The sequence below is a fragment of the Lissotriton helveticus genome, chromosome 1_2, assembly GCF_964261635.1.
Source record: "Lissotriton helveticus chromosome 1_2, aLisHel1.1, whole genome shotgun sequence".
Classification (NCBI taxonomy): Eukaryota; Metazoa; Chordata; class Amphibia; order Caudata; family Salamandridae; genus Lissotriton; species Lissotriton helveticus.
The window spans coordinates 432,837,743-432,850,236 of record NC_136058.1 but is presented as its reverse complement, the minus strand read 5'-3'; the positions used below and the strand labels follow the sequence as shown (position 1 = coordinate 432,850,236).

The following is a 12,494-nucleotide window of genomic DNA, read 5'->3' as shown; positions in this document are numbered from 1 at the left end:
CAAGACAAAGTGAACATATAAATATCCGAAATTACACCCATTTGGGCAACCGGAAACTGTAAGAAGTGCCAAATATATGGCATTTAGAGCGACACTTTCTCACAAGGAAAACCAAGCAATGAAGTGCTTAGAAAAGAGCTAAATAGCAAAAATGAACAAACTTTTGAGCAATGGGAATCTCTAAAATCTCTTGAAACTAAAGCAATATCCCTGTAATGGAGGGTCACTGACCTACAATCTCTTTCTAAGATGACTCTACAGCAGAAAACAATTACATCGCCATCATTCATCAGAATTCAGACACTCCATGAGGAAGTTTGCAGAGGGCCTATGCTTAGCCTGACAAAACATCTATTGTGAATCGATACTGTGCTACAGGAACTGAGAACATTTTAGAAAACAGTGAACCTGAAAATATGAAATTAAGAAAAAACATAACTCTGGCTGTCAGTATAATATACCTAAAATTGGTAGGACAGACCAGAAAATCAGCTCACACAGCATTTAAAGGAGCAACTAACATCAGTGTACATAAGTGACAGCCTAGTAGAAGCGAGGCCCCCATCCAAACACAGCTGAGCATGAATTATACGAGAAAGTGAGAAAGACGTGCTAGCAACAGAGACCTGGGGCAGAACCACCCACCGGGCTCCACCTCACATGATCATACCAGGGCTTGAACATGTCGGCTCCAGTGTGACTCTTTCTGCTGTGCCCCCTCTGGAAAACTAGATGTAAATTATATTGATAATGGCTTACATTTGGGTTTTCTGTTTTAAATCATTACGTTTTGGATTTCTTTACGGGCCTTAGGAGATCAAGAGCAGCGAGCTATACAGGCTCAGTCAGGGTTGTAAAATAAATTATATTTTCAATTATCCACTGCCATTTAAATGGCAGAGCTCGGCCCTCTGTGGCACCAGTCTGACGAGAGCAGCCACTGAGCAGAGCTACAGGCTCAGTCAGGTTGAACATTTAAATGCAATTTTCAACAAGCATTTACAATGCAACGGTTTTGCCTTTGCAGCCAGCATGTGATCCTACACGCAGAACCCCCAACAGCACATTTTACAAACTACAAGCATTGGCATTGAATTTAAAGCATATTTAATTATATATGATGACAAAAAAATAATTTAAAAAAAGCGTTGGCCAATCCTACGAGTCGAAATGCACATGAGATCTCTTATGACCAAGTAAATTCCAGCAGCAAAAGTCCCATAAACCAACACATACCATAAACACAGCACCTCAACACACAAGTAGCGTTTCAAGGCACTGCTGCCCCTGGGCAGACCCTACTTCCAGCACACCTTACGGCTCTACTACAGTGGAATGCCCCGCATACACACCCAGAACAAACAAGCAGGATAAACCTTCCAGAATGATTTAGAATGTTCTGAGGAGAGAGCACAGCCTGTCGCAGCACACACCAGAAGACCAGGAAAGTAGAGCCCTCTTCCAGAGGAGTCCAGAACCGGAAGTGGGTACACCCTCTCAGTACACCTTCTCAGTACACACTCTCAGTGCGTCCTCTCAGTACACCCTCTCCTCAGTACACACACCCAGGACGCCTTCTCAGTAGGGCCTCTTACTACACCCTCAGTACACCCTCTCACTACAACCTCTCACAACCTCTCAGTAAACCCTCTCAGAACGTCCTCTCAGTACACCCTCTCCTCAGTACACCCTTTCAGTACGGCCTCTCACTATACCCTCTCAGTACAGTTTATCACACCCCGAGGAGGGCACTGTTAGACAGACACGCTCGCACTCCGCCACAATTTGAGGACGGTGCACTCCACCAGTGCACACTAAACACCCCTCCCCCAGTGCACACCAGATAACTTCCAGAGTTGCGCACCCTGGCGGCGCCCGCAGCCAGACACTGCCTATGAGGAGAGTAACATATTTAGAGAACTCCAGAAGAGGAGTGTGAGAGTTGTGTACCTGGCCACAAATAGTTAAATATGGCGTATGCAAGAGGGGCACACACGGTTACAACATTCTTAAACGCGGTATGTAGCGCAAGGGCAGTCACACTCTTTAAGGTGGGCAGCGCTTTACGGGGCACGTTCTAGACCCAGGACTCCAACGCTGGCAGGCTCTGTGCCACCCGGAGCCTGGCACACTCTACTAGAAAACAGCGCAACGTGAACAAAAGAAAGTACTCTTGCTGGTGAAGGCACCAAAACAACAACAAAAATACAACTTCTGAGTGTTTACCTAGACGTGTTGTCAAACGTGGTGTGTGTGTTATTACATGAAACGCGTGATATATAGTGAAAGAGCTTACCCGGATTTCGTCAATATATAAAAAAAACATCTAAACTTCCTTCAACTTGCAATTACGGAAACGGGCTGTCCCCTGTCTACCTTCGAGCGCTTCCAAAGTTTCAAAGGGTGCCTACTAATATTGTGGATTTAAAGTATTATTAAATGTGTAACTACGTACAGTGCTTGGAAACTGTAGAAGTGCTTTGTAGCGCAGTATGTAAATCACGTTATTCACATTAATATTATTAAGACGGTAGGGGTGCGGGAACGGGGCCGGGGAGACACAGAGAGCGAGGCAGCGGTAGGGGGGCGGGAACGGGAGCCGAGGCAGCGGTAGGGGGGCGGGATCGGGCCGGGGAGACAAAGAGAGCGAGGCAGCGGTAGGGGGGCGGGAACGGGAGCCGAGGCAGCGGTAGGGGGGCGGGATCGGGGCCGGGGAGACAAAGAGAGCGAGGCAGCGGTAGGGGGGCGGGAACGGGAGCCGAGGCAGCGGTAGGGGGGCGGGAACGGGGCCGGGGAGACACGGAGAGCGAGGCAGTGGTAGGGGGCGGGAACGGGAGCCGAGGCAGCGGTAAAAAGCAACAAAAACGGGTAGAGGAGTGACGAGTGCATACAGCGGGACCTGGCCACGGGCAGCGGAAGCATTTACGGCCGGAAACACGGGGGGGAGGGGCGGGAACGGGGCACACACGGGCAGCGGGAGGGGGGCGGGATATCAAATAAAAATGCAGAGCACTGACCTGGACTTCGTGGAGCAAAGAGAAGTCGACGGGCCCCCGGCGCCATCTTCGGCGGAATGAGAGAACACGCCCTGACAACCAAAAAAAAAAAAGAACACGCCCACCGCCGAGATGAGCGCACAGAGGGGCGGAGAGGGAAAAAATAGCGGGAACGCCCCCGAATCTGGTCCGACCTTTGACGGACAGATCCGGCTCCCAATGGCTAGCCTCCATTTATGGAGCTAGCCAATGGGAGGAGGGGGCGGGATACCCGACCCAAACAGAGAAACATAAGGATTTTGCTAGCGCATGCGTACTTCGTACGCATTGCCAGCAAAACCTAAAAAGTAATTCAGACCTGAGCGGGCCACGGCTACGACGAGTCTCCGCCTGTCTCTTTGTAATGAAGCTTGTGGGATGTCCCTTCGGTCCAGTCGCTACAGGCACCAATTAACGGGCGGCACAGGCAGCAATGTGAGCAGTGCATGCAAGCAAACCAAAGAAACATAACTGCCCCTTTTTTGCGCCGTGGCCCACCTGACGAGTGACTACTTCCAGTCACTACGCCCGGCAAATTGACACAATGTATATTGTTGCAGTCACTTGACGCCATGTCAGGTGAATGCAGCCCCAGATGTAAATGCTAAGCGTGATGCGTGGTACTTGGCAGGACTGCAAGGGAAGGGCGTTAAACTGACTGCAGGCAGCCACTTCACACCATGTGGAGCAGTCATCCAGTCAATGAATCCACCATTGGAAACATGGGCAGATTTCACTGTCTCTGGCATTTCAAATGTGAGCTGGTGACACCTGGATGAATGTAGCACCTACATGTAGGGATAGGGTGGCCGGGTGCTTGGCCTGCCAAGGTATCGGGCTTCAAATTTTCAGTTCTGGGGATTCATGTAATGAAACGGTGCACTCTGGGAGCTCTATTCTTGTTCCGTTCAGTTGCACCCACCGATGTCATGCATTCTCAGCTACCATGAAAGTATGGGATATTACTTACACCCGTGCGTTTCTATCCATTGTTAAGTATTCGCCGGGAGCCATAAAATAATTCTGTCCCGGCCGTGGAGCAGGTGTGATCAGCAGTGTGGCAAGGCAGCCGAGCCCCATGAGTCCGGTGCTGCCCGATGACCATTGAGCAGCCAGCCTCCACCTCCAATTTCATTACAAAGTTAACTCCTGGCGCGCACCCTGTCAGCAGGATGTGAAGTTGCGTCCCCAAACAGCGCCACGGCCAAGTTGCCACACATAACTTAACTGCGGCAGCCCGGCATCGGGCAGGCCCCGCCCGGATCTCCGGGTCGCAGAGCAGATCAAATGTAACATTGTGGCACTGAGAGCAGAGCACCTCGGATCTTTAACTGTTACATACTGAGCCTGCTGCCAAGTGAAGTCTGCTGTGGCCCGGGCCGAGCGCACAGCACACAGGTGTCAGAGGCGCCAGCGCGCGCGCTAGCATCTGGTGTAGGCTAATTAGAGCAGAGACCGCCAACCTTGTGAGCTACTAATATTATTTGTGCTGTAATAGTGACCACATCAGACAAGATCACATTAGTGGCCACCCCATGCTAGATTACTCACAGTGATCACTTCAGTACATTCGGCAGGACTGCGAGCAGTAAAATAAAAAAGCCTTTTCAGATTGGAATGCCTCCATACGGTTAATATGACATTCGTAGCTGGCCCTGCCCCTAGCACCAAGGTAGTAATATCAGTAATAGTGTATGATTTATCACTCAGATATCAGTGTTACATATATTTTGGACAATCAGACATTTTGGTCTCCAAACATTAACTTGAGTTCTGAAAACACTTTTTTGTCTTGAACACACTCATTTGGTCTGTAGATAATAATTCAACAAAGCAAAACGTTCCAAATTAGTAGGCTGGGATGCACATAAGAGAGCTATATCTATCTAGTTGGAGAGCTATCAGTAGTTCACAAGCTACCAGTTGGAGAAGCCTGTTTTAGAAACGTTTGCTTTAATTAGTTTGCTTTGTGCACAGACATTGTAGGATAAACATAGTGTATATGAGGTTACCCATGCTGTGGGTATGCCACGGAACAATACTACTCACTTGTATTACTTTTGCCCAGGACCACCTCTGACCAAAGGGGAAAGAAGGAGATTCACTCACTAGTACAGTACATGCCCGCAGCAGCACATGACCAGCCCCTCACTAAGACCTGCCCTTCTGAAGAAAACAAAGTATGAAACATCAAAGGTGACCGAGCCCTCAGCTACAACTTGTCATGCAAGTAAGCACTCTACAGTGAGTAAAAGATGTGTTTTCTTACATGTAGCATCATGCATTGGAAATGGCTAGGACAGTCTTGCCAGAACCAGTGTGCAACTCAATCCCTTGTTAATCTTTGGAGCTCATGGTGCTTACGGTTTGTTCTAGGCCAGTCATCGCTGACCGACACTGGGTTCATCCACAGAGACTTACTTACCTCTTAGTTTTAAGCCTCAGATTCTACATGAAAGCACATTTATGCTGAACCAAAATAAATACACATAACCCAGAAAGGTAGGCTGCTCTAAAGGTAGCTAGAATACTGAATTTGGTAAGAAGTTATTCTTGTAGATCAGTGGTTCTTAACTGTGGTCCGTGGACTCCTGGAGGTCCACAGCGCATATTCAGGGGGAGACAGACTGATATCTCTAACCATTATTATACGCCAATCATATGCATTTTGAGTTAAATAACTGTATAAAAACAGATTCACCTATAAGGATATTGGGTTCATCAAGCAACAATAATACTTATTTTAAGTCAGTACGGTATAACCTTCCCGATGTGTTTGAAAAATGTCTTAATAGAATCCATAAATATATGGTTAGAAAATAATAACAATTAGGATACTGTTTTTAGTTGGAATCTTCTGCTACTTCATGCTGGAGCATGTGGTAATGAACAACAACCTGAACCAGCAATCAGCTGTTACTAATAACAGTGCTTCACTCTTTATGATTTTCTGGAAACACATATGTATTTGCACACTTAGAAAACCAGTGTTCTAAGCCCTCTGTGATCTATGACTTATGTACACCCAGACAGCCCAAAAGAGTCTTCCAGGCTGCATGTACTCCCACCCACTGCTTTACATGAGCAGCACTTACAGGCTCCAAGCACTTCCAATGTATTTTGAAAGGGGGCTTTCCCGCACTTTTCATCAGAGCTAAAATATTTCCATAAGTAAAGTACCACTTCTACCACTTCTGAGTAGCAGAATCAACATTAGAGGTCTTTTAGCTTTAGGCAATAATGGCCTTTGCCTACTCTTGACATAAAAACCCTGCATGGCCACCAGCTTTGTTCATAAAATGCTGATTGTTGCCCAGTCTGTCCAAGGCCAATGCCAATCTCTGTTGGACCTTCTCCACTCTGTGCCCCTTCATCCTCTAGGATATTTGCAGCGCCATTTTAGGACTTAGAGGGACCAGGCTTCCTCAATCTGTTCTGCACATATTTACCAAACCTTCCAGAAAGGATGGATAATTCATCACAAGCAAGTCTTGAGGAATAAATCTCCTCCCTCTATTTGAAATCTGGGTCAGGATGAGCCAGGGCTATGCTGTGTTCACCACAGCTGTGGTGGGATAAAGGAGCTCTATGAAAATAAGTAATTTGAATGGTATTATACAATACCCGGGTGAAGGCGCACCTTCTCTAGCTATCCTCCGCGTGAAAGAGAACATCTTCCAGGGGCCCAGATCCCCCTCACAGGCTACCCACAGCTTATTAAACGTGTCTGGGATATATACGATGACAACCTTGTTTATTGCAGCTATTCTGCCGCTCTGGGGTAATTGTAAAATAGTAATTTTGGCATCTGGTAAACTAAAGGTGGGAACCTCTTCAATGCTGGGCAAATATAGTATAATGTCACGTCGGAGCTGCAGATAGCAAATGAACGGTACCTGCAAGAGTACAAATGTCTCACTTTTCTCTGCAAAAATATTACCTAGTGTGAAGTAGAGATATCATCTAGATTGCCCTATTCTTTAAAACCTTTTAGACCAATGAATTGTGGAAAATGGAATATATATAATAAAGACAGTTGTAAAATATTGAGTATTTTAATGTGGAGATAATTTTGTGATGTTCATTACTACTAAGGCTCCCCCTTTCAGTTTTTATTGATATTTGCAGAAATATAGAGACAGAAAACAATGTGTCTTCTGTCAGTATATATTATTATTTTTGTACTTTATTTAAGATTTTACATATTACCGTAACACAGGTGTGCATTTCGAGACCAACAAAACGATGATATAGTCATGTATTTTGGTGGTTACAGTTTAAGACATTGGCCTATTCACGGTCGTCCCGCGCTCCATTGTCTATAGCCAAGTATTAAGGGCATTTAATCGCCCCCCCCTTCCGCACCCTCAGCACTTCCCCAGCCAATGCACTTAGGGAATATGCCGAACGCCGTCGGACCAGTAGAGTCATGACAAGGCTCCCTGCAGGCACTAGGCCATCCTCTATTTCATCTCTGTGACACCTCCTGCCCCCCCCCACCCCAGGGGGGCCCCATAGAACCCTTCACCTCCTGCCCCTCCCCCCAGGGGGCCCCATAGAATCCTTCACATTCTGCCCCCCCCGGGGGCCCCATAGAATCCTTCACCTCCAGCTCCTCCACCCCAGGGGCCCATAGAACCCTTCAGCTCCTGCCCCTCCCTCCCAGGGGGCCCCATAAAATCCTTCACCTCCTGCGCCTCCCCCCAGGGGGCCCCATAGAATCCTTCACCTGCTGCCCCTCCCCCGGGGGCCCATAGAATCCTTCACCTCCTGCCCCTCCCCCCCAGGGAGCCCCATAGAACCCTTCACCTCCTGCCCCTCCCTCCCAGGGGGCCCCATAGAATCCTTCACCTCCTGCGCCTCCCCCCAGGGGGCCCCATAGAATCCTTCACCTCCTGCCCCTCCCCCGGGGGCCCCATAGAATCCTTCACCTCCCCCCAGGGGGCCCCATAGAATCCTTCACCTCCTGCCCCTCCCCCGGGGGCCCCATAGAATCCTTCACCTCCTGCGCCTCCCCCCAGGGGGCCCCATAGAATCCTTCACCTCCTGCCCCTCCCCCGGGGGCCCCACAGAATCCTTCACCTCCTGCCCCTCCCCCCCAGGGGGCCCCATAGAACCCTTCACCTCCTGCCCCTCCCTCCCAGGGGGCCCCATACAATCCTTAACCTCCTCCCCAGGGCCCCATAGAACCCTTCACCTCCTGCCCCTTCCCCGGGGGCCCCATAGAATCCTTCACCTCCTGCCCCCCCCCAGGGGACCCATAGAACCCTTCACCTCCTGTCCCTCCCTCCACAGGGGGCCCCTTAGAATCCTTCACCTCTGCCCCCCCGGGGGCCCCATAGAACCCTTCACCTCCTGCCCCTCCCCCCCAGGGGGCCCCATAGAATCCTTCACCTCCTGCACCTCCTCCCCAGGGCCCCATAGAACCCTTCACCTCCTGCCCCTCCCCCAGGGGCCCCATAGAATCCTTCACCTCCTGCCCCTCCCCCCCAGGGGGCCCCATAGAACCCTTCCCCTCCTGCCCCTCCCCCCCCCAGGGGGCCCCATAGAACCCTTCACCTCCTGCCCCTCCCCCCCAGGGGGCCCCATAGAATCCTTCACCTCCTGCACCTCCTCCCCAGGGCCCCATAGAATCCTTCACCTCCTGCCCCTCCCCCGGGGGACCCATAGAATCCTTCACCTCCTGCCCCTCCCCCCCAGGGGCCCCATAGAACCCTTCACCTCCTGCCCCTCCCTCCCAGGGGGCCCCATAGAATCCTTCACCTCCTGCGCCTCCCCCCAGGGGGCCCCATAGAATCCTTCACCTCCTGCCCCTCCCCCGGGGGCCCCATAGAATCCTTCACCTCCCCCCAGGGGGCCCCAAAGAATCCTTCACCTCCTGCCCCTCCCCCGGGGGCCCCATAGAATCCTTCACCTCTCCCCAGGGGGCCCCATAGAATCCTTCACCTCCTGCCCCTCCCCCCCAGGGGGCCCCATAGAATCCTTCACCTCCTGCACCTCCTCCCCAGGGCCCCATAGAACCCTTCACCTCCTGCCCCTTCCCCGGGGGCCCCATAGAACCCTTCACCTCCTGTCCCTCCCTCCACAGGGGGCCCCTTAGATCCTTCACCTCTGCCCCTCCCCCCCGGGGGCCCCATAGAATCCTTCACCTCCTGCCCCTCCCCCCCCCCCCCCGCCAGGGGGCCCCATGGAATACTTCCCCGCTCCCCCCCCGGTGTCCAGTGCCCCCCCTCAGCCTGGGTCTGGTTCACCTCTCTCTGGTGCTCGTAAAATCATAAACACAAACAGTGATGATGCTGCACTCACCCCTGCCCCCGGGATCCTGCTCTGTCTGCAGCAAACCCTAGGGTCAGAGGTACTATACCTCCTGCCCCTCCCTCCCAGGGGGCCCCATAGAATCCTTCACCTCCTGCGCCTCCCCCCAGGGGGCCCCATAGAATCCTTCACCTCCTGCCCCTCCCCCGGGGGCCCCATAGAATCCTTCACCTCCCCCCAGGGGGCCCCATAGAATCCTTCACCTCCTGCCCCTCCCCTGGGGGCCCCATAGAATCCTTCACCTCCCCCAGGGGGCCCCATAGAATCCTTCACCTCCTGCGCCTCCCCCCAGGGGGCCCCATAGAATCCTTCACCTCCTGCCCCTCCCCCGGGGGCCCCACAGAATCCTTCACCTCCTGCCCCCCCCCCCAGGGGGCCCCATAGAACCCTTCACCTCCTGCCCCTCCCTCCCAGGGGGCCCCATACAATCCTTCACCTCCTGCACCTCCTCCCCAGGGCCCCATAGAACCCTTCACCTCCTGCCCCTTCCCCGGGGGCCCCATAGAATCCTTCACCTCCTGCCCCCCCCCCAGGGGACCCATAGAACCCTTCACCTCCTGTCCCTCCCTCCACAGGGGGCCCCTTAGAATCCTTCATCTCCTGCACCTCCCCCCAGGGGGCCCCATAGAATCCTTCACCTCCTGCCCCTCCCTCCCAGGGGGCCCCATACAATCCTTCACCTCCTGCACCTCCTCCCCAGGGCCCCATAGAACCCTTCACCTCCTGCCCCTTCCCCGGGGGCCCCATAGAATCCTTCACCTCCTGCCCCCCCCCCAGGGGACCCATAGAACCCTTCACCTCCTGTCCCTCCCTCCACAGGGGGCCCCATAGAATCCTTCACCTCCTGCACCTCCTCCACAGGGCCCCATAGAACCCTTCACCTCCTGCCCCTCCCCCAGGGGCCCCATAGAATCCTTCACCTCCTGCCCCCCCCCCCCCCAGGGGCCCCATAGAACCCTTCACCTCCTGCCCCTCCCCCCCAGGGGGCCCCATAGAATCCTTCACCTCCTGCACCTCCTCCCCAGGGCCCCATAGAACCCTTCACCTCCTGCCCCTCCCCCAGGGGCCCCATAGAATCCTTCACCTCCTGCCCCTCCCCCCCAGGGGGCCCCATAGAACCCTTCCCCTCCTGCCCCTCCCCCCCCCAGGGGGCCCCATAGAACCCTTCACCTCCTGCCCCCCCCCCTCAGGGGGCCCCATAGAATCCTTCACCTCCTGCACCTCCTCCCCAGGGCCCCATAGAATCCTTCACCTCCTGCCCCTCCCCCGGGGGACCCATAGAATCCTTCACCTCCTGCCCCTCCCCCCCCCCAGGGGCCCCATAGAACCCTTCACCTCCTGCCCCTCCCTCCCAGGGGGCCCCATAGAATCCTTCACCTCCTGCACCTCCCCCCAGGGGGCCCCATAGAATCCTTCACCTCCTGCCCCTCCCCCGGGGGCCCCATAGAATCCTTCACCTCCCCCCAGGGGGCCCCAAAGAATCCTTCACCTCCTGCCCCTCCCCCGGGGGCCCCATAGAATCCTTCACCTCTCCCCAGGGGGCCCCATAGAATCCTTCACCTCCTGCCCCTCCCCCCCAGGGGGCCCAATAGAACCCTTCACCTCCTGCCCCTCCCTCCCAGGGGGCCCCATAGAATCCTTCACCTCCTGCACCTCCTCCCCAGGGCCCCATAGAACCCTTCACCTCCTGCCCCTTCCCCGGGGGCCCCATAGAACCCTTCACCTCCTGTCCCTCCCTCCACAGGGGGCCCCTTAGAATCCTTCACCTCTGCCCCTCCCCCCCGGGGGCCCCATAGAATCCTTCACCTCCTGCCCCTCCCCCCGCCCCCCCCCAGGGGGCCCCATGGAATACTTCCCCGCTCCCCCCCCCCGGTGTCCAGTGCCCCCCCTCAGCCTGGGTCTGGTTCACCTCTCTCTGGTGCTCGTGAAATCATAAACACAAACAGTGATGACGCTGCACTCACCCCTGCCCCCGGGATCCTGCTCTGTCTGCAGCAAACCCTAGGGTCAGAGGTACTATACCTCCTGCCCCTCCCTCCCAGGGGGCCCCATAGAATCCTTCACCTCCTGCGCCTCCCCCCAGGGGGCCCCATAGGATTCTCCTGCCCCTCCCCCGGGGGCCCCATAGAATCCTTCACCTCCCCCCAGGGGGCCCCATAGAATCCTTCACCACCTGCCCCTCCCCCGGGGGCCCCATAGAATCCTTCACCTCCCCCCAGGGTGCCCCATAGAATCCTTCACCTCCTGCGCCTCCCCCCAGGGGGCCCCATAGAATCCTTCACCTCCTGCCCCTTCCCCGGGGGCCCCACAGAATCCTTCACCTCCTGCCCCTCCCCCCCAGGGGGCCCCATAGAACCCTTCACCTCCTGCCCCTCCCTCCCAGGGGGCCCCATACAATCCTTCACCTCCTGCACCTCCTCCCCAGGGCCCCATAGAATCCTTCACCTCCTGCCCCTTCCCCGGGGGCCCCATAGAATCCTTCACCTCCTGCCCCCCCCCCCCCAGGGGACCCATAGAACCCTTCACCTCCTGTCCCTCCCTCCACAGGGGGCCCCTTAGAATCCTTCAGCTCCTGCGCCTCCCCCCAGGGGGCCCCATAGAATCCTTCACCTCCAGCACCTCCTCCCCAGGGCCCCATAGAACCCTTCACCTCCTGCCCCTCCCTCCCAGGGGGCCCCATACAATCCTTCACCTCCTGCACCTCCTCCCCAGGGCCCCATAGAATCCTTCACCTCCTGCCCCTTCCCCGGGGGTCCCATAGAACCCTTCACCTCCTGTCCCTCCCTCCACAGGGGGCCCCTTAGAATCCTTCACCTATGCCCCTCCCCCCGGGGGCCCCATAGAATCCTTCACCTCCCCCCAGGGGGCCCCATAGAATCCTTCACCTCCTGCCCCTCCCCCCCCCCCCAGGGGGCCCCATGGAATACTTCCCCGCTCCCCCCCCCCCCCCCCCGGTGTCCAGTGCCCCCCCTCAGCCTGGGTCTGGTTCACCTCTCTCTGGTGCTCGTGAAATCATAAACACAAACAGTGATGACGCTGCACTCACCCCTGCCCCCGGGATCCTGCTCTGTCTGCAGCAAACCCTAGGGTCAGAGGTACTATACCGGTCCCTTTGCGCATGCGCAGACCCTGGCGGGCAGTTGT

General features: G+C 54.8%; 1 protein-coding gene across 4 annotated transcripts in view; it reads right to left on the bottom strand.

Annotated features, from left to right (window-relative positions):
- The window catches only part of LOC144807654 (uncharacterized), a 77,061-nt gene extending 64,605 nt beyond the window's left edge, over positions 1-12,456 (bottom strand). For 2 of the 4 annotated variants that reach the window (XM_078673277.1, XM_078673279.1), the window contains exon 1: positions 12,397-12,456. The gene's annotated coding sequence lies outside the window, so the exon portion shown is untranslated. Of the gene's footprint in view, positions 1-9,341; positions 9,400-12,396 lie in introns of those variants that run through there. The other 2 variants (XM_078673276.1, XM_078673278.1) reach the window with 1 other exon arrangement.
- Positions 12,457-12,494: the final 38 nt, after the last annotated feature.